At 41.6% G+C, this 23,278-nt stretch overlaps 2 protein-coding genes across 3 annotated transcripts in view; one reads left to right on the forward strand and one right to left on the reverse strand.

Moving 5' to 3' along the window:
* The window catches only part of DOCK1 (dedicator of cytokinesis 1), a 926,077-nt gene that overhangs the window by 353,143 nt on the left and 549,656 nt on the right, over positions 1-23,278 (reverse strand). The gene's annotated exons all lie outside the window — the stretch shown is intronic.
* Positions 22,004-23,278, forward strand: part of INSYN2A (inhibitory synaptic factor 2A) — a 161,663-nt gene continuing 160,388 nt past the window's right edge. Inside the window, exon 1 of the mRNA XM_033940916.1 lies at positions 22,004-22,221. The gene's annotated coding sequence lies outside the window, so the exon portion shown is untranslated. The remainder of the gene's footprint in view (positions 22,222-23,278) is intronic.

A 23,278-nucleotide genomic window follows, 5' to 3' on the forward strand; every position in this document is an offset into this window, starting at 1 on the left:
AGCTGCAACTAACTCAAAATGCTACAGCGCAACTGATAGAAGACTGCAAGCAGCGTGACCATATCACACCTTCCTGCACAAGCTATATTGGCTACAGGGCTAAATTTAAAATTCTTTGTTTAATTCTCAAGGGCTCAGAATACAAAAAAGTACACGCTAACCTTTTTACACAACATTGAGACTTCTGAGGACCTCTCAAGGAGCATCAGTATTTGTATCCTTAACTCCCATCAAAAGAAATTGTATGATGTAATACCTGCCAGCGAGCCTTCTCAGAAGTAGCCCCAACGCTCTGGAATTTACTCCCAGAGGAACTATGTCTAACTCCAGACTTCCTCTGCTTCAGGAAGTAGGTGAAAGCCTGGCTCTTCACCCAAGCCTTTAATACATAGGGTGATTGACTACTTATGCTGCACCAGGACTAGCTTGCTACACACACTAACTAAAATCAGGGTTAGATTCTCAAAAAAAAAAAAAATCACATTAAAAACCAATGGGCCGCTGTCGCAGCTGTTATTGCAGCAATTTTATTTTTTATTGATTTCAAACTTTATAATGTATACAATTGAAAAATCAGAAAAACTATATGAAAATACATTATTACCATCAGAATTATTACATTTAACAATTTTTATCCCCTTCTTAACCTAATTATAAAACAATAAAAATGTATATTATACTATCAATATTGTAAAAACAAAAAAAAATAAATTTACTCTTCCAAATAAATAGTCCACCCCCCACCCCCCAACCCACCCTTGTAGCAATTTTAAAAAAAAGCGAGCCATCGCAAATCTGGGATCCATATTTGCAAGCCTTACATCCTAAAGGCCGAAGTGCGGTTTTAAGATAGATATCCTAATTGGGCTTTTATTTAGTAGGATTGAGATAGAAAAGGTTTGTTTTGATGAGGTGGGGTTGAGAGTATAATTGGGTGGGGAGGGGAAGGGGGGGCTTGAGTTTTGAAAACAGTCATATATTAAGTGGGGTTTGTTGGGGGGGTTGAAGGCATTATTTATATGTGTTTATTATATTATTGTATTTGATGCATCATTATTAGATTAAGCTTCTTATGTTGTATTTGATGTTGTTTGCATCAATAAAAATTGTTTGAACCTAAAGCGAGCCATTCTCTCAAAAACTCTCATGCAAATGAGGTTGGTGGAGCGAAGCAAAAGTTCGCTAAACTTGCTTGTGTGATAGCGATGGGCACAAGCGCGGAATAAATGCCCCCCCAAATAAAACAAATTGAGCAGAAGTCAAGCAATCCCCCCACCCAACACTCCCCTCCCCCACCAAGCAACGCCTCCTCACACCCTCCCCCCACCACCGGACAGCAGGAGAGATGTCCAATCAATGTGGATATCTATTCTTAGAGGGCCAGATTCTCCAAAAACTTACCGAACGCTGAGCACCGGAAAGTGCCTAGATTGTGCCTGCCGGCGCCCAACTTGTTTTGATTGGCTTTAAGTGGTGTGATAATTCATCCAATCCCTTCTTGAACCCCGATACCGTACCCTGTCCTATTACACCCTCTGGAAGCGCATTCCAGGCATCTACCACCCTTTGGGTGAAGAAGAACTTGCTCAAGCATTGGTTCTGAATCTGTCCCCTCTTAATTTTTCCAAATGCCCTCTTGTTCTTGTAGTTTCTGAAAGTTTGAAGAATCTGTCCCTCTCCATTTTCTCTATGCCCTTCATAATCTTGTAAGTCTCTATCATGTCCCCTCTGAGTCTCCGCTTTTCCAGGGAAAAGAGTCCTAGTTTCTCTAATCTTTCAGCATATGAAAGGTTTTCCATACCTCTTATCAATCACATTGCTCTTTTCTGAACCCTCTTGAGTATCGCCATATCCTTCTTAAGGTACGGCAACCAATATTGGATGCAGTACTCCAGATGTGGGCATACAATCGTCCGATACAACAGCAGGATGACCTCTTTCGTTCTGGTTGTAATACCTTTCTTAATAATACCTAGCATTCTATTCACCTTCTTAGAGGCTGCTGCGTACTGTGCCGACGGCTTCATTGTCTTGTCCACTATTACCCCCAAGTCCTTTTCTTGAGTACTTTCACCCATTACCAGCCCTCCCATCGTATAGCTGTACTTCGGGTTTCTTTTCCCTACATGCAAGACTTTACATTTCTCTACATTAAACTTCATCTGCCATCTCGTTGTCCACTCTTCTAGTTTGTTCAGGTCCCTTTGTAAATCCTCACAGTCCCCTTTAGTTCCAACTCCACTAAATAGTTTGGTGTCATCTGCCAATTTTATTACTTCGCACTTCGTCCCTGTTTCTAGATCGTTTATAAATATATTGAACAGCAGCGGTCCAAGTGCCGACCCCTGCAGAACACCACTCGTGACCCTCCTCCAGTCAGAGTAGTGGCCCTTCACTCCTACCCTTTGCTTCCTACCTGCCAACCAATTTTTGATCCATCTATGAACGTCTCCTTCCACCCCATGGCTCTTCAGTTTCCATAGTAGGCGTTCATGGGGTACCTTGTCAAAGGCCTTTTGGAAATCCAAGTATACAATGTCTATGGGGGTCCCCTTTGTCCATTTGTGTGTTAATTCCTTCGAAGAAGTGCAATAAGTTTGTTAGGCCATGCTGGCTTGTTTTCATCAATGCTTTCTTTTATCAGTGCTTCCGCCATTTTCCCCAGAACCGAGGTCAGACTTACCGGTCTGTAGTTTCCCGGGTCACCTCTCAATCCTTTTTTAAAGATAGGCGTAACATTAGCTATTGTCCAATCCTCCGGGATCACGCCTGTTTTCAGAGATAGGTTACGAACCCGCTGTAGTAGTTCTGCTATTTCCTCCTTTAGTTCATTCAAAACCCTAGAGTGGATTCCGTCTGGGCCCGGAGATTTGTCACTTTTTAATCTATCTATCTGCTTATGTATGTCCTCAAGGCGGATTCATTAATTAAAAAAAGCTATGCAATTTTGTGGAAATTGAGGACCATTAAGAAGTATTTTGATCTAGAGTCCTTTCTGTTGCTGGTCCAGTCTACTGTACTGTCAACTCTGGATTATTGTAATATTGTTTATTTGGGGCTACCAAAAAAAGATTCTATTAAGGCTTCAATTAGTTCAGATTGCAGCAGTTTGTTTAATCTTTGGTCTTGAGAAGTATGATCATGTTAGTCCTTTTTATGCTAGACTGCATTGGCTGCCTTTTGAGACCAGAGCATTTTTAAGTTTGGGTGTATCTGTTATAAGGCTCTTTTTGGTTTATTACCTTCCTATTTGGTATTTTACCTGAAACTGTTTAATTCATTAAAATGTACCAGAAATTCAGGTCTGTTCCTCTTCCCTACCCCAAGGGCCTGTCGCTATAAGACTTTTTTGGACAGGACATTGGAATATCAGGCGGGGAAGTTGAACTCCTGGATGAGGCTGATTGTTCAAGCCTATTCTTATCTTACATTTAGGAAATTATTGAAAACTCACCTATTTGATAAACAAGAAGGTTGATGTTTAAGAAGGTGTTTTTTAATTAGGCTCTGTATTTTAAATGCACTTTTTATCTGATGCTGTATTTAATGGATGTAGTAGTTATAATAGTTGTTTTTTTTAAATTGTATTTTTTAATTGAAATGTTTCAGTTCTTCTGTTGTGAACCGCCTATAACTGCTGGTGGGGCGGTATACAAGAAAATAAAATAATAATTATTATTATTATTATTAAGTGGAATCTGACATGATTGACGGGCGGCAGATGCCATTTTTCTAGGCACTTGCTTTTTTACAGGTGCCACTTAAGGCTCCTTTTACAAAGGTGCATTAGGGCCTTAACGTGCGAAATAGCACGCGCTAAAATGTCACATGTGCTAGCTGCTACCGCCTTCTTTAAAGCAGGCGGTCATTTTTCAGCTAGCCTGCGCTAATTTTGTGCGCGTGCTAAAAACGCTAGCGTACCTTAGTAAAGAGAATCAGCTAAAAGACTGATACATGGTTTAGTGGAAGCTTCTATACCGCTACTAATGACTGGGGAGTCATTTCAGAGCGGTTTGCATGAGCTTCAGTAATGGTGTTACAATACATGAGTTAAATATATCTATATCTTATCTATATATTCCATCTATGTAATATACTATTATTGTAGTTTCTGTGTGTCATATATTCATCTTTCTTTGTATTTGTGAGTTCACCCTTTCATGTTCCAAGTGGGTAGTTTCCTCCATGTTGCTATTCCCCCTAATTGTTTCTTTATTTGCTAAAGTGTTTATTGAACTTTTTGGTGTCCTTTTCTAGTTTTAATTCCCTCGGAAGGGAGTTCCACCATATCGGGGCCATCACCGAGAACACTCTTTTCCTGATGCTTTTGCATTTGATGTCTCTGAAGGAGGGTATTTCCAGTAGGTATTCTAGACTCGAGCATAGGGCGCGAGTTGGTTTATGGTTGTCAATTGTTTTCTAGGTATGGCGGTTCTGAAAGATGAATGATGTGTTACTAACTCTCTTCTGTATTTGCTCCTTGTTATAATTTATACTTATATTCTTAAAATTACGAGGCAAATAGATTTGATCATGAATTCTTTCTTTTTAAATTGGTCTTGTTAATATTTACGGTAACCTCTTTTAGAAAACCACCATAATGTGATTAACAAAAAATATTAATGACATTTGTAATATGAATTTGAACCAACAGCTAGATATAGGAAGCTTTAGCCTTGAATATGGCACGTAACTCTAGATAGTATAAAGGGAGGAATCTAATTTTCCCAAAAATCAATTTCAATTTTACAGTAACAGTAATTGCTTAAAGTAGTTTATATAACATACAGACGGAAAATGAACACACAGGTCTTTTGCAGTTACAAGCTTTGCATTTCTTTACGTATTTCCAAAAACAGTATAAAACAGAAGCATAACTAATTTGTGAGGTATACACAGAAGCTTTCAGAAAATTTAAAAAAATGTATTCACTGAATATTCACTTAAAACTACCTGTTAAAAACTCCTCTCCAAACCCTTGATCTGGCTCAGATAAAGGGCTAGATTCACTAACCCCCGATTCCGTGTCCGATTGCATGCAGGCTGACAAATTCAGTATAGGCCTGCATGCAAATAGGAATGATCATTGACACGCCCTCCACCCACCGCACAGATTGCTAGAGAGCGATTCTTGAGCATGCGCAGACCATCTTCCTTGCCTGTAGATGGTCTGTGCATGCTCTCAGTAGGAATTTTATTTTTATTTTTTCTGCAAACCTGTGGTTTTAACCCGCTTTAAGCCCATGGATTAAAACCACGGGCTAGCACTGCGGGGAAGGGTGGGAGAGTCGTGGCTGCAAGAGTTCAGGGCAGGCAGGAGATCGAGGCAGGCGGGAGAGTCAGGGCTGCAGTTCAGGGCAGCTGGAGATCAGGGCAGGCGGAAGAGTCGGGGCTGCAGGAGTTCGGGACAGACGAGAGAGTCGGGGCTGCAGGAGTTCGGGGCAGGTAGGAGATCAGAGCTGAAAACAGGAGTTCGGGGCAGAGAGCAGAAAAACAGGGCTGAGAGCAGGGCGGCAGAAGGCAGGGCAGTCTGAAATGAATTGAGAGACTGGTCCTCAGCAGTTGCTGGTTTGTGATCGGCCAGCCCAGTCGGTGTTGCAGGGTTTGGTTTGTGAATCGCCTGCCATCATTTGAATGCCATTCCCCCTCATTTGCACGCGCGGATCGGAGGATGATCGGGACACAGGTTAGTGAATTGGGTCGTAGGGAAATCGGGTCGCAAAGGACTCGCAAACTGATCGGTACACGATCGGTTTGCATAGTGAATCTAGTCCAAAATCACTTAACACACCAATGTAGATGGAGAGCATCAAGTTAAGCTGGGGTTTTCAAATTTAGAAGCTCTTTTATTAAAGGGCATTATGCCCCTAATGTGCATTTGGCACATGAAAACTGGGCACAGGTACAATGGCCATATTACGTGTTAGATTTTTCTTTTTCTTTATTTTGCAGATGATTTCTGTATTTATTTTCTCAGACATGGTTTATCTGTACAAGAGGTTTTCTTGGTGTATTAATCTCAAAACTGCATAAAAAACAAAACAAAAACAAACTGGGTACAGGTACAAGATCCTTTATCCAAAATCCTTGGGACAAGACATATTTCAGATTTTGGAATGTTTTTGGTTTTCGGAATGGTAATGTTAAGTCAGAAAAAAAGATAGTTACGTCTGGCTGATGAACTATGGATGTGTGGACTGTTTCCTTGGCATTAGGATGTTTTTTTCTTTTAATTGAATTTGTCCTGCAGTACTTATATATGGAAGATTATTATTTGCAATCTTGAACGCATGAAGTATTTTGATACTGGATGGTTGGTGGAGTTTTTTGAGGCCAATGACTGTATTAGAGGCCCTACGATTCATTGTGCTTTATATTTCGGGGTCAGTTTTCTGAGGTCTCTTTTTCTCTACTTTTTTGAACTGATTGTAATCTTCCTGTATATTTTGCTTAGATATTCTGTGATTTATATATAGTTTAGTTCTTTTGTTTTGCATATTTAGAAAAAAAAAAAAAAGATAAGACCATAAAATCGCCACCAAACTTTTTTATTTCAAAATAAGGCAAACACTTTAAGCACTTCAAACACAAACCTATTTCAATCTATGGTACCGGAGCAACATAAATGAACATAAACTTCAAACATAAACTTCAAACATAAATGAAGCCTTAACATGCATCATCTTTAGTCACAATATCAAAATCCAGTAACGTTGTAAGCAAATTCAATAACACTGTGAGTAAATTTGTGCTAATGCTTATGGGATTTCAGACCTCCCTCCCCCCCTCCCCCCCCCCCCCCCCCGAGTAGCATAACTCGCTGGTATATAGTTCCTCATTTTTACCAATATAGTAAAAGCTTAAATGTCTCTTATAAATAATGTGCTTTAATTTTTATTATTTCATAATTTAAGTAGTTTTAAATAAGTGTTTTCAGCATTTGTACAAGATTCTCCCCTTTACCAATGCATTTCGCGTTATCTTTATCAAGGTCAGGGAAACTAAGATAACTTTGTCTCATTTACTTTGCTGGTGGCGGCTAATACAGTGGGAGATAAAGATGCGAAATAAAGAGGTGCAGAGCGACCTGAACAAACTGAATGAGTGGGCAGAAAAATGGCAGATGAGCTTCAATGTGGAGAAATGTAAGGTCTTGCACATAGGGAAGGGGAACTCCATGTACAGCTATACGATGGGAGGGAGGGTACTCGGGGAAGGCAGCCAAGAAAAAGATCTGGGGGTATTGGTGGATAACACAATGAAGTTGGCGGCGCAATGTGCAGCGGCCTCAAAAAAAGCGAGCAGAATGTTGGGCATTATCAAAAAAGGTATCACTACCAGAACGAAGGAAGTTATCCTGCCACTGTATCGAGCAATGGTGCGCCCACATCTGGAATACTGCATCCAATACTGGTCGCCATACCTCAAGAAGGACATGGCAATACTCGAGAGGGTCCAGAGGAGAGCAACGAGGATGATAAAGGGTATGGAGAACCTTTCATATGCTGAACGGTTAGACAGGCTGGGGCTCTTTACCCTGGAAAAGCGGAGACTGAGAGGAGACATGATACAGACTTATAAAATCATGAAGGGCATAGAGAAGGTGGAGAGGGGCAGATTCTTTAGACTAGCAGGGACAACTAAAACAAGAGGTCATTCAGAAAAACTGAGAGGAGACAGATTCATAACGAATGCAAGGAAGTTCTTCTTCACTCAGCGGGTGGTAGACACCTGGAACGCGCTTCCCGGAGAGGTGATAAGACAGAGTACAATTCTGGGGTTCAAAAAGGGACTGGATGACTTCCTGGAAGCGAAGGGGATAACAGGGTACAGATAGAGGTTTACCTTACAGGACACTGAGCGAATAGGGTATGGACATTTTAGGTTAGGTAGGGAACACTTTCAGGTCATGGACCTGGAGGGCCGCCGCGGGAGCGGACTGCTGGGCGCGATGGACCCCTGGTCTGACACGGCAGAGGCCATGCTTATGTTCTTATGTGTCTTGGTCTCTTGTATCCTTTCTTCTATATCGCTAATAAAACTCGGTCTACCATCTCAACCAATTGCACTGAATCATTCATAGAGTTGCATGATCTTTGAACGGTACTGGAGAGGTTCAAGGGACCTACGCTACAGCCTCTTGAAAACTATGGGCTCCTTTTACTAAGGTGCTCTAGCATTTTTTAGTGCACGCAGGATATTACTGCGCGCTACACCGTGCGCTACGCGGCTAGGACTAACGCCTAGCTAGAACTAACGGCTAGAACTGGTATTAAGGTCTGGCGTGCACGGCAATTCAGCGTGCGCTATTCTGCGCGTTAATGCCCTAACACAGCTTAGGGCTCCTTTTACGAAGGTGCGCTAGCATTTTTTAGCGCACGCAGGATATTACTGCGCACTACACCGTGGGCTACGCGGCTAGGACTAACGCCTAGCTAGAACTAACGGCTAGAACTGGCGTTAAGGTCTGGCATGCACGGCAATTCAGCGCGCGCTATTCCGCGCGTTAATGCCCTAACATAGCTTAGGGCTCCTTTTACGAAGGTGCGCTAGCGGTTTTAGCGCACGCACCGGATTAGGGTGTGCTATTGCGCACGCTAGCTGAAAAACTACCGCCTGCTCAAGAGGAGGCGGTAGCAGCTAGCGTGCATTAAGGCCCTAACGCGTAAAAGGAGCCCTATATCTATGACTTGAGCCCTACGGTTTGATTGTCCATCGCATAAAGGTAGGTTGTGAAGAATTTATTTTGGGCTTCCAGATCCATGAGCAAAGGATTTTCGAACCCTTCCAAATACACAAGTAAAAACGCTCCTACGCTCTTTGACTGACCAAAATGGTATTTCAAGTGCAGCAGGTAATCCAGTTTAACTACAGTAACATCGCATGTAGGTTTCCTTCAAAAGATAATGAATGACCATCACTAAATCGCATCTTTTAAACAAGGATTTAAAACAATCTTGGCAAATTCATGCTTTTTTAGAAAATTTTAACAGCTGAAGTCAAATAACTCTGCACCCTGCAGCCTAACAGCATGCTTTCACACTGAAGCACCATAAATATTGTAAAGACAGAAAGTAATGAGCACCCCCATTAAAACTAGGTTTTACTGATGGCATTTCATTAAACTAAAGAAGTCATTTCTCAAACACAGTAGTAGATTTAGTAACACACTTTTGTATAGAGTAAGATCTCCTCAAACCCTATAAAACCATTTAGATTTGTATTTTAGGGAACTTTTACACACATTCTTAGCAGAATTATCTCTTTTCAATTACAGAACTTTAATGTAGTACTGGCGTAAACAAGTAGTGAAAATGAGACTTACGGGAAGAATATTTAGAAGATGTGAACTGGTTTAATATAAAAGACTATTTCTGTGTGTACACATGTGGCCCAAGATGTTTGTCTGAATTAGAGAATGACACAGGGACAAATTTTTTCCCGGCCCTGCGGGAATTCATTTTCCCGTCCAATTCCTGTGAGTTCTTTTCCTGTCTCTGCCCCATTCCTGGAAGCTCTGTCCTCAACTGCACAAGCCTCAAACACTTTAAAATCCTACGTAGCAATATTCTAGAGCTCAGATTGTGATGTCATAATGCCTCATTTCACCAATGCCTAAGCTCTGCCCTCATCTGCACAAGCCTCAAATGCTTTAAAATCTAACTAGCAACATTCCAGAGCTCAGATTGTGATGTCATTATGCCTTATTCCACCAATGCCTAAGCTCTGCCCTCATCTGCACAAGCCTCAAATGCTTTAAAATCTAAATAGCAACATTCCAGAGCTCAGATTGTGATGTCATTATGCCTTATTCCACCAATGCCTCAGCTCTGCCCTCATCTGCACAAGCCTCAAATGCTTTAAAATCATAACTAGCAACATTCCAGAGCTCAGATTGTGATGTCATTATGCCTTATTCCACCATTGCCTAAGCTCTGTCCTCATCTGCACAAGCCTGAAACACGTTAAAATCATAAGTGTTTGAGGCTTATGTGGTTAAGGCAGAGCTTACAGGAATGAGACAGGGACAGCGACAAAACCCATGGGGATGGGATGGGGAACTTGAGTTCCTGCAGGATGGGGACAAATTTGTCCCCATGTCATTCTCTAGTCTGAATCACAGCTTTATAAACGAGACCAAACCAGAAAATATGGAGCATCTGGTCAGCCCAAATTGCTTCTTTTTACAATAAACCTAAGGACTCTCTATGCTTATCTCCTGCATTTCAAATTGTTACTACTTTTGCTGCCACCATTTCTACTGGGCCATTCCATGTATCTTACGCACACTCCTTGAAGAAATGCTTTCTATTATGGCTCCTAGTATACTTGATTTGGGCCTCAAATCATAATCTCTTGCTCCAGACTTTTGTTTTTTAACTGGAAAATATTTGCACCTTCTGCATGATTTATACATTTTAAATAGTGGACTATCTCCCCTCCTCCCTTCCATTCTTGCATTAGTACTTCCTTTTCACTACATTGTCAAATTCAAGGTTTTTAGAAAAGGGCCTTAGGTTTCTATACCTCAGCTACATAATCTAGAAGTTTAATGCAAAGTTTTCCTGAATCACTTCTCATTCTGTTTAAACATTTTTCTAGACACTTTTCATTTCAATGATATGAAACGAAACAAAAAATGTGGAATGACTTGTACATGTCATGGCTCCACATCATTCTCTTCTTGGTTGGGCTGAGAACTTTTCAGCGGCCCCTTGCAAACATATTGGTTAGTAACAGAGTCTCATTTTCAGAAGAGATTTCACTCATGTCCCTATTGAATTTTGTCACTCAGCATGACACACTAGAAGTGAGACATCTCATAAAAGCCACATTCAGGGGTTCACTGTTTGATGTGACAGTGTATTTTGTCATCTTTATTATTATTGTACATGTGAATCATATCATTATCCCTTAAAATCTCCGATACAAACTTTTGTGTGTTTTTTCTCATATCTTCCACAGAACTCGGCCGATCCCTATGAAATTTAATGTGTCATGTCCAGAATGAAGCTGATGTAAAATGTTGTGAATATTTCCCACCACACCACAACACTACCTTGTGAAAAATGAATTATTGCTATGGGATACATGCAGAAGCAAACGATAGAGACTGGAAGCCCTGAATATGTATACCCTAGAGCAGTGGTCTCAAACTCAAACCCTTTTCGGGGCCACATTTTGGATTTGTAGGTACTTGGAGGGCCGCAGAAAAAATAGTTAATGTCTTATTAAAGAAATGACAATTTTGCATGAGGTAAAACTCTTTATAGTTTATAAAACTTTCCTTTAACAGTTAAAATGAAAGATATATAAACTATAAAGAGTTTTACCTCATGCAAAATTGTCATTTCTTTAATAAGACATTAATTATTTTTTATGCGGCCCTCCAAGTACTCTATTTTTTTCTGCAGCACTCACATTTAAAGTTCAATATCTTTTCTTTCTCAAAACTGGCACATTTCAATCACTAAATTGAAAATAAAATCATTTTCCTACCTTTGTTTGGTAATTTCATCAGTTTCTGGTTGCACTTTATTCTTCTGACTGTGCATCCAATACTTCTTCCCTTCTTTCAGCCTCCTGTATGCTTCCTCTCCTCCAGACCTCATTCCCACCCCCAACTTTTTCTTTCTTTCTCTGTCTGTCTTTCTCTGATTCCATGCCCCATTTTTTGCTTTGTTTCTGGTTCCCTGTCCCCCCTCCTTCTTTCTTCCTTCCTCCGTGCCCCACTTTTTGCTTTTTTTTCTGGCTCCCTGTCCCCACCCCATCTTCTTTCTTTCTTCCTTCCTTCCTTCCTGCCCTCCCCATGCCACCGCCGCCGCTGAATATGCTGCTGCCGCTGCCACTATCGGGAACAGGCAGAGATCTCCCCGGAAAGGACATTCCGGGCAGCCAGGCAGCGACTGGCTAGCCAGAACGTCCTCTTGACGTCAGAATTGACGTCGGGCCGCGAGAGTTGGTTGGCCCCGCAGGGAAGAGAAGCAGGGAGATCAAAGAACACAGTGCCGGCCTGATCCCTGATGGCAGCAGTGAGAAGGGAAGGGAAGCAGGTTCGGCACCACTACTCTAGACAAGCCGCGAGCCACACTCTAGGGAGAACAGTGGACCGCCTCCCCCTTGGTACGCCACTGGAGCAGCAGTGTGTCTGGCCGGCTCGTTCGTTCAAAGCCGCGGGTGGCGGCTCCTTGCGAGATCCGTGCCTGCGTCTGAAGCCTCTCTGATGTTGTGACATCAGAGAGGCTTCCGATGCAGGAGTGGATAGCGCAAGGAGCCACCAACCCACGGCTTTGAACGAACAAGCCGGCTGCTGCTCCAAAAGGAAGAGAATGATGCCTCCAGACCGCGGGCCGCAAATAAAACCTGGAGAGCCACATGCGGCCCGTGGGCCGCGTGTTTGAGACTGCTGCCCTAGAGGAAAGGAGAGACAGGGGAGATATGATTCAGACGTTCAAATACTTGAAGGGTATTAACGTAGAACAAAATCTTTTTCAGAGAAAGGAAAATGGTAAAACCAGAGGACATAATTTGAGGTTGAGGGGTGGTAGATTCAAAGGGTTAGGAAATTCTACTTTACGGAGAGAGTGATGGATGCCTGGAATGCGCTCCCGAGAGAGGTGGTGGAGAGTAAAACTGTGACTGAATTCAAAGAAGCGTGGGATGAACACAAAGGATCTAGAATCAGAAAATAAGATTAAATATTGAACTAAGGCCAGTACTGGGCAGACTTGCACGGTCTGTGTCTGTAGATGGCCGTTTGGTAGAGGATGGGCTGGGGAGGGCTTCAATGGATGGGAGGATGTAGATGGGCTAGAGTAAGTCTTAACAGAGATTTCGGCAGTTGGAACCCAAGCACACTACCGGGTAAAGCTTTGTATTCTTGGCCAGAAACAGCTAAGAAGAAAATTTTAAAAAAAATTTAAATTGAATCAGGTTGGGCAGACTGGATGGACCATTCGGGTCTTTATCTGCCGTCATCTACTATGTTACTATGTTACTATGTATCAAAATGGTTTTCACTGCAGAAAACCGAATTCTGATAAAGAACTTGGTACTGCTAAAAGGTTACAGCAGTCGATGATTGTTGAAAGAGGTCGCACATAAGGGTTGGAACCAAAACGGCCTTGATGTGCTGCAATGCAAGATTCAAGCAACGGGCACTGTGGATCATAAGCTAGTCGGTGGATGACCACGCTCAATTCGCACACAAGAGCACAATGATGTTGTACGCAATCTTGCACTGAGCCAGACGGATGCACCACAAACACACCAAACAACTCGCCAAATAGCAAGAGAAGCCGGAATAAGCCAGGTACTTGTGGGTAGGATAATTCTTGACGATCTGAAATTAAAGTGTCTTAAAAAGCATTGTGCCCATGACTTAGCTTTATACAACAAACTAAACTAAACCTTAAGTTTATATACCGCATCCTCTCCATAATTATAGAGCTCAGCACAGTTTACAAAAGCTTAATATAAGGAAGGAACAGCATAATGGGGTTCGAGGTTGAGTATAGAGGGGAAGAGATCCTTACATTTTTGTGAATAGCCCAGTTTTTAGATGCTTTCGGAATAGTTGGAATCAGCCCAGATTCCGTAGTGGGGCAGAACGGTTATTCCAAAGCCCCGTGATTCTGAAGAATAGAGATTTCTCTAATCTTCCCGCATAGAGGATACCTTTTAGCGAGGGGAAGGAAAGTTTAAATTTTTGGGTGGACTTGGTGGTATCGGGACTCAAGGAGTTCCAAGATAGTGGAATTAGGGGAGGGAGGATGCTGTGTAGGATCTTAAAAGCTAGGCAGGCGCATTTAAAATGAACCCTGGGAATTATTGGAAGCCAGTGAAGGTTGGACAGAAGTGGGGAAATATGATCAAATTTGCTTTTTGCGAAGATCAGCTTGGCCGCAGTGTTCTGAATTCGCTGAAGTTTCTGGAGACTTTTTTTGGTTAGACTTAAATAGATGGAGTTACAGTATGCCTGAAATGGTGCAAGCAGTGCTTGACCAGGCAGCCGGAGCACAGTGTCAGCTTCATCTGGTTTAGAGATGAAAATATATTTACAGTAGCTCCACCAATAAACACATAGAATGATCGCTTGTATGTGCCTTCAACAATACTCAGGTATGAGATTAATGCCAAACACCTACTACAGACCCACCCGACCTTCAGCTAACCAGTCATGGTTTTGGTTGCAATCTTGAAACTTGGATTCACAGATCTGTTCATCATTGATCCTAGGGTTAAGATCAACTGTGCATACTACTGGGAAGTCTTCTTGATGTAGAAGCTGTTGCAGGTTAACTGTCGCATGTTGGAAGACTACTTTATCTTCTAGCATGACAACATCCCAGCACATTGGGCAGAGGACACCATAGAACTGCTACATCGGGAGACTCCAGACTTAATTTGTCCAGACCTTTGGCCTATGAATTCACCAGACCTAAACCCAGTTGAAATACCGGATCCGGGAGCTGACACAGGAACGCATCTACCAGACAGTGATATCTGACGTTGAAGACCTTAAGCAGCACCTCATCTCCGTTTGGGCTGAGCTGGAGCATAACATCGTAGACAATTCCATAGATCAGTGTTGGCCATGGCTGAAAGCATGCCTTCGTGCTGAGGGCGTGCCTTGAAACATTACTTTACATTTTTCTGCAAAATATGATATAAAACTTTCTGATGTATTTTTATTTAGTTTACAATTCATTTTCATAAGGTAGTGTTGTGGTGCAGTGGGAAATTTTTACATTTTAGATCAACTTCATTCAGGACATGACGCTCCAAATTTCATAAGAATCGGCTGAGTTCTGTGGAAGATACGACAAAAAAACATTTTGGTGTGTTTATTTTGATTCACAGTGTATGTATATGTATGTGTGTGTGTATATATATATACTAGTCTTTAAGCCCGTTACGTTAATGGGTACTACAATAGATGTGTGTGTCTGTCTTTCTTTCTTTCTCTCTCCTTGGCTGCTTTCTGTCTGTCTTTCTTTCTTTCTGTTTCTCTCTTTCCTCAGCTGTCCACCACCACCCCTTGCCTGCTCCCCCTATCCAGCAGCAGCCATTCTCCCTTTGTTTTACCTCCCCCCTGTCCAGCAACACCCCTTAACTGCTTCCCTTGTCCAGCAGCAGCCCTTCTCCATTCCTTTTACCTCTCCCCCTGTCAAGCAGCAGCCCTTCTCCCTTCGTTTTACCTCCCCCCCTGTCCAGCAACACCTCTTCCCTGCTCCCCCTGTCCAGCAGTAGGCCTTCTCCCTTCCTTTTACCTCCCCTTCTGTCCAGCAGCACCCCTTACCTGATCCCCCTGTCCAGTAGTACCCCTTCTCCTTTCCCTGCTCCCCCTGTCCAGCCTCGGGGCTTTTGCTAGGCCGGCTCACCTCACATTACCAAAGTGGGCTGGCCTAGCAAATGTCCCATGGCTGCTGCATTTGCTGGTCCGGGGGAGAGAAGAGGCGTCCCGGTAGCGGCAGCGCAGGAGTCAAACCGCCACCGCCGCTGAAATCGCTGCACGTGCCGCAAGCTGGCACACGTGCCTGAAGTCGCCGCAAGTGCCGCACATAGAACAAGGCCACGGAAGCAGAAATCACGGCGGCAGGGATCATGCCGTTTCAACTACGCATGCGCGGGTAAGGGTTTTATTATATTAAATGTTTTTCCAAGCTATGAGGGCATTCAATAATTTATCTGAGTATGAAAGAAAGTAGCAAGCATGTTAAAACAAGTCTGTGAATGCTGTAACATGTGTCAAGGTTACTCAAACAGTTGCGGCTCAGTGTGAGTCTAACATTCCAAGAGACAGGAAGTCAGAAGAGTCCTCATGCAAATCAAGTAAGAAATTGCTAGATTTGGTGACGGGTCAAAAGCGCGTGAAAACAAAGGCGCGCCGACAACCGAGCGCGGACAACTGAGCGCAGGGCTTAATCGCGCCGAAGAAAACCCATATTTTAAAGGGCTCTGACGGGGTGTGTGGGTGGGGAACCCCCCACTCTACTTAATAGGGATCGCGCTGCCTCACGCTGCCTTGTTGGGGGGATATAACCCCCCACATTATACTGAAAACTTAACTTTTTCCCTAAAAAACAGGGAAAAAGTTAAGTTTCCAGTATAATGAGGGGGGTTACAACCCCCCAAGCCCCCCACAACGCCAGTGTGATCTCTATTAAGTAAAGTGTGTGGGGGGGGTTCCCCACCAACACCCCCCATCGGAGCCCTTTAAAATACGTTTTTTTCTTCGGCGCAATGAAGTCCTGCGCTCAGTTGTCCTCGTGTGCTTTAGACTATGAACCCTAGATTTGGAGTACCGTTCAGTGATAAAATTTCTCACATAAGAGAGGAAAAAGCCAAGGGAGATCCATGAACGCATGACTGGAGTTTATGGTGTCTGCCCCATCATTCTACAAAGTAATATTTTGGAGCAAGCAGTTTAAGCGGGGAAGAGAGTCCATTGAAGATGACCTTCACATAGCAACTTTATAAGATCTGAGGCTGGTTCCCACTCCTGGCTCTGCCAAGTCAGCAACTGTGTTAGTCAAAGACCTCTCTAAAGTAGATTAGAAGATGCTGCAACTTGGAGACTAAAATATAATTCATTCACCTTGCATTGATATTAGAGAAACAGCCAGGGACTCTAACAAACCCTGATCCCTTGCACCGATGATACTTTGGCTAGGGATCTAAACCAAAGACAAAGATCCTCCCCCGGGGCTAGGTATTTATACGAACCTTATTTTCCCCTTGAAGGGATGGATCTTTCTACCCTGCCAGTCAGGAAGACACAACCCTTGTTCTGGAAACTGTTGTGGTTATCAATAGGTCAAAATTTCTTTCTTTCTAGTAAAGCACTGAAAGTTCCAGCACTGCTTAAATGCTGAACATGAGGGACTTTAGATATAGAAAAAATAAAGTTATTATTATTATTATATACACTAGATAGATAGCTAAAGAGAGAAAGACACACACACACACACATCACACTTAAATAGACCACTATACAAAGTTCTTTTTAAAATTGATTATTTAAACTTTTAATTCAAGCATACAGTACAGTGTAAAACAAGATGGAGCAATAATAACCAGAAATGCAAAAAAAAAAAAAAATAATAAAAAGAAAAAAAAAAAAAAAATATATATATATATATAAATAATTGCATTCAAGATTGAATTCCTTAGGGATTGTGATGACTTACTGGACCCACACAAGAATACAAATAGGTTATTATTCATGAGCTCTTGACACTACATATGTTCCCTCTTGAGATGTGTCATGTACATTTTTACAGGAGTCTTTCAGTGTAACTGATGTTAGATTTGGCTGTGTTGTGAACTGCTGCTTTTAAACTAGACTCCTAAAGGGAAGCTGACGCTGGCTTGGCAAATATGCAAATGTCTAACTCACTAAATGAGCCATTTCTGGAGAATATATCTGAGAGGCACTGCTGCATATCAACCACAGAAACTATATGAACCAGTGCTACAAATAAATTTTATGTTTCTTTGTTTTATGTAGCTGTTATCAAGTAGGACTACCAGTTTTATTCCCCTAGAATAACCCACATAAATTATACACATTTTAGCTTTCTGTTTGCTTATGAGATAAATAACATATCAGATGGTAGAAAAAGACCCACCTGGTCTGTTCAGTTGTTCCTGTCCATATTGTTAAGGATAAATCTTTGCTGCTTGCCATATCATATGACCATTTGAAAGGTATCTTTTCCTATCACAGACAGTCTGCATTCTCCATATTGTTCTGAACCACAAATAACAAGATCCTTTTCTAAGCACAAAATCTTGTAATAATCTAAACAAATGTGTGCATTAAATCCAAGAAAATGAAAATATAAATCAAGACATAGCACGGGGTGTTTGTGAGCTCAGGCTCGTACAAGCTGGTCTACACCATGCAGCAGCTTTGTAAGCGCAATGCTGGACATCGTCAATGGGCCAGATTTATTTTGTGCATATAAGCAACATGACACCTCTGTTATACTAGTTATATGTTTGCATTGCACAGAGCCATTGATTTTAAGATTTTTAAGGAGGTTTTTTTTAAAGCTTATGAGGTTCAATACCCCATTATACCTACCGTCTGGTCTCTGTAGGTTATAGGTGGGGGATCAGAGAGAGAGTGGCGTAAGCAAGGAAGGTGCCAATCCACGCACCCTCCTCTCTGCTCCCCCCCCCGCTCCTTTTACATTCCACACTCATGCCTTCCCTTCCCACCCCTGTGCCTCTTTAAATCTTCGCCAGTGCAAACAGTTTCTCCGGTCTCGCCGGCATTGGCTTTCCCGCTGACGTAATTTCTTGGCCCCACGACCCGAAAGTGATTTCAGAGGGAGCCAAGCCAGTGCGAGCAGCAGGCCAAAGTAGTTGCGCATGCTGGTGAAGATTTAAAGAGGTATGGGAAGCGGAGATGGAGGATGCGAGCTTGGCATGGGGGGACGGAAAGGTGCTGGCACCCCTACCAAGATGGCACCTGGGGCAGTCTACCCACCTGGCCCCCACCCCTCCTATGCCACTGATCTGAGGTAGAGAATGACATGGGGACAAATTTGTCCCCATCCCCGCAGGAACTCAATTTCCCCTTACTGTCCCCGTGAGTTTTGTCACTGTCCCATTCCTGTAAGCTCTGCCTTAACCGCACAAACCTTGGGCACTTATGATTTTAAAGTATTTGAGGCTTGTGCAGATGAGGACGGAGCTTAGGCATTGGTGGAATGAGGCATTATGACATCACAGTCTGAGCTCTAGAATGTTGCTACTTATGATTTTAAAGTGTTTGAGGCTTGTGCAGATGAGGACGGAGCTTAGGCATTGGTGGAATGAGGCATTATGACATCACAATCTGAGCTCTAGAATGTTGCTACTTATGATTTTAAAGTGTTTGAGGCTTGTGCAGGTGAGGACAGAGCTTGCAGGAATGGGGCAGGGACAGGAAAAGAACTCGCCGGGATGGGAAAATGGGTTCCTGTGGGGACGGGGAAAAATTTGTCCCTGTGTCATTCTCTAATCTGAGGCTTTTTCTTCCTATTCAATTTTTATTTTTTTCCATCTCCTGATTTCGCTCTCATTTGGCAGTTGTAGAAAAGTATATGTTATATAATCTAAATAGCTACCAATACTAGAGTCGTTAATACCCCAAGATTTGATTTCTAGATAAACTATAAATTACACAGCATGCAATATTTACATAAGCTAGGAACTGAGGAGCAGTGGTTCCCAAACTTGTGTTATTAATCTCTCAGGTTTTTAGGAAGGGTCTGAAACATGGATTGTTTCAAGTCCTACTCATATGCTGTAATAAACTCTTTTTGGACCATTATCCCTGGTGGTGTGTTTTCCCATCCCTACTTTTTTGGTGGCTATCCTTATCATGGTGATTTGCTGTTTTTGTTCAATGAACATTTTTTCCCCAGCATTTAAGGCTATAACAATGATTAGCTTTATTGTAGTTAAGGTGTTATTTTTAGTATGTTTGAAATCAGGACGGTTAAGGATTGGAATGTCTGACTGATATTCTCTTATTTTTTGATCTTTATTGTCTGGGAAAAGTTGACTAAAGACACCAGAGACAAAAATAAAAAAAGGTTTTAATGAATTCTGTTAGAGCAAAAAATTTGTAATGCAACAGTCCAAACCCTATCCTTTTATGTAAAAAAAATAAAGTTTACTTATATATGTAACTGATCCCCTCCATATATTGTTTAAACAAAATATATTAGATGTAAACTAACTTGGAAGTGCTCAGAACCCACAGGTAGAGAACCCGCAAATGGGGACATGCCCCAAAATGCGGACCCCCTTGGTCTATCATTGCACCACCTCCTACGCTAATAAAACTGTTTAATTATCTTTTATGCTATTTTATTGTGATTATTTTCATTTGTGTAAAGTGCTTAGTGCTTAAAGTTCATTCGTTGTTGAAATTTCAATCATTTTCAAGTTTCAAGTTTATTTATAATTTGGTATACCCACCATCATGGTATAATTTGGTATACCCACCATCTGGCCGGTTTACTCAACGAAGCTGACTGTGATGGTACCCAATAGTACCATCAGAGTCAGCTTCGTTGACTTCACCAGGCTATGGACGTTTTAGCGTTTAATGGAAAATAATTGAAGTTTCTAAAACAAATGAACTTTAAGCACTTTACACAAATGAAAATAATCACAATAAAATAACATAAGATAAATTAAATAGTGATAGACCAAGGGGGGCGGGGTCTGCATTTTGGGTTGTGTCCCCATTTGCAGGTTCTCAACCTACGGATTCTGAGCACTTCCAAGTTAGTTTACATATAATATATTTTGTTTAAACAATATATGGAGGTGATTGGTTACATATATAAGCGAACTAGTCACCATTGGATCTACCTAGTATTAGATTTAATTCCCCGAGTTAGATTTTGGAAAAATAAACCCCCCTGTTTTACAAAGGTTTGCTAAGCTTTTTAGCACGCTAAACGCTAACGCATGCATGTTGTCCTATAGACACATTAGTGGTTAGCGCACGCATTGATTTAACTTGCGCTAAATCTGCGCTAAAACGCTTAACGCGCCTTTGTAAAAGAGGGCCAAAGTTTTACCGAAATTCCAACATGCAACTTTTGCAGACTGCTTATGGTCAATTTTTCATAGCCCTGGGCCCATTCTCAACCCCTTTTGATCCACTACTTTGCTTACCTTTTCCCAGAGACAGTCATATTTTATTATACTGTAAACCAGTGTTTCCCAAGTCGGTCCTGGAGTACCCCTTTGCCAGTCAGGTTTTCAGGATATTCGCAATGAATATGCATAAGAGAGACTTGCAAACAGTGAAGGCAGAGTATGCAAATCAATCGCACGCATTTCACTGTGGATATTTTGAAAACCTGACTGGCAAGGGGGTACTCCAGAACTCACTTGCTGTAAACCATTTGTAATAGAGTTGTCCATAAAAGTGATATACAACTTGATGATGAGGGATAAATTATGAGACAAGGTAAGTAATGCTCATTTGATTTGTTAGCACATCTTTAAAAAAAAAAACTAGATCTTTTACTAACAAATAACGCATGCTCTCTGCCACGGGGTCCGTTTTATTCCTATAGGCCAGGGGTGTCAAAGTCCCTCCTCGAGGGCCGTAATCCAGTCGGGTTTTCAGGATTTCCCCAATGAATATGCATTGAAAGCAGTGCATGCACATAGATCTCTTTTAGGAAATTATCCAACCCTTTTTAAACCCTGCTAAGCTAACTGATTTCATCGCGTTCTCCGGCAATGAATTGCAGAGTTTAATTACACATTGAGTGAAGTAGCATTTTCTCTGGTTTGTTTAAAATCTACTACTTAGTAGCTTCATCACATGTCCCCTAGTCCTAGTATTTTTGGAAAGAGTGAGCAAGTGATTCACATCTACCCTTTCCACGCCACTCAATATTTTATAGACCTCTATTATATCCCCCCCCCGAGCCATCTCTTCTCCAAGCTGAAGAGCCCTAGCTGCTTCAGCCTCTCCTCATAGGGAAGTCATCCCAAACCTTTTATCATCGCCCTCCTCTGTACCTTTTCTAATTCCGCTATATCTTTTTTGCGATATGGCGACCAGAAATACACAGTATTCAAGTTGTGGCCGTAATGAGAGTCAAGGGATATACATTAGTACAGTAGGTAAGTGAAACGATATAGGCTTAAATAACTTGAAAGAATAAACTGGGGGAAAAAAAAGAGTTCGATATTTAGAAGTCTATTTTCAAATAAAAAGGCAATATATTGACATGTTGAGGTATACCATTAACAATCTCATATAGGCTTCAGCAGTATTTAAATAAGGCCCAGTGAAAGCAAGAAATGTCATGCTATTTGTCTCATCTGTTTTTTACAAGAGACAGTAGGTGGAGCTCCTTCCCTTACAAATGCAATGAAATAAAGGCAATACTCTATGGTTTTCATGCAGTTTATGTGGGGACTTCGTGGTGTAAGCAGCTATTGTGTTTGTGCTCTTGCCATACCTCTGGGTTTTCTCAAATAGACCCAAGTTCTTATTAACAAAAGCCACACAGCTTTATTACGGCAGTGGTCAAATCTCAGGAAGAAAAGGAGACTTCTAGTTTCACATTTTGCAGCAGATGCTCTACAACAGTGGATCATTTTACCGCAAGCTTGCAGAGCTGAGCATTGAGAAATGCATCACAAGGGAACTTTCACATCATTTACTTATTTTTAAGGATACATAAGGTAAGCATTTTCTTGATTAGAAGCATGTAGCCATTTAGATATAAGATGGATCCTACAAGCTGTGATGCTCTGAGATTAGAAAAGATCTGATTTTGCACACTTGCCTCTGAGATGTACTCTGTCAAGGAGTTAAAATTACCTAATTATTATAGCAAGTTACTTGTACTTTTGAAAATTCCGTTCTGAGTAGGAAACCTGGAGAACTGTGGGGCAACGACTGGTAGATATTTGGGCATGTGAATTCCATTTTATAACTTTTGTGACATATGGGGAAAAGGCTAGGGGGAAAAAAAAAACCCACCCACTGGTGTCTATGCATAGCCTTAGTCCACAAAACGGGCACATTCCATTAGGAAAACATGCACAGGATATCCTGAATTAGTGAAAGAGTGGAACTTAATTTTGCATAAAATATGCATTCCAAAGCTAGAAATGGCTTACTGCTGCAGTATGCCATAAAATGTACATATGAAGAGTAATCTATTATGATTTAAAAGTCAATAAATTCAAAATGCTCACTGGTTTATACATCGCCTAGTCATCAGCCTATATGCATGAAAACATATTAAGACAGATTGAATGACCTCTTTCCTTTCTAATTACTTAATATTCAGATGCTGAAGCATGTATAATATTTGATTCTCTTCAGTGTAAAGATGCTTGTCAGGAAATCAGAACAAAACAACTGATTAGCACAGTCGTTTTACTTAAATATGCATCTGAATTTCCACCTGCATCTCATGACCGCTAAAGTTCACTTAAATAATTAGCATCTTTCATGCTCACCTTGTGGGTTGCAACGTTAAGTCGCTGATTAAAACAGAACAGAAAAACGAAACTATTTCTCATAACCTAAACACAAGACACTTAACACCATGCTAAAGTATCACTAGAAAACAGTACATCATCATCAATCGCTGTGGTTTACAACAGATTATAAATTTATTAAAATTTTGACACAGTAACAAACTGATTCTCTTGCATCCAGAGAACCCCCCCCCCTGTCTACAATGACTTTGGAAGGGGTCTGTCCTATAGCACGTGTGTAGACTCTGTG

This window comes from Geotrypetes seraphini, chromosome 4 (genome assembly GCF_902459505.1).
Source record: "Geotrypetes seraphini chromosome 4, aGeoSer1.1, whole genome shotgun sequence".
Classification (NCBI taxonomy): domain Eukaryota; kingdom Metazoa; phylum Chordata; class Amphibia; order Gymnophiona; family Dermophiidae; genus Geotrypetes; species Geotrypetes seraphini.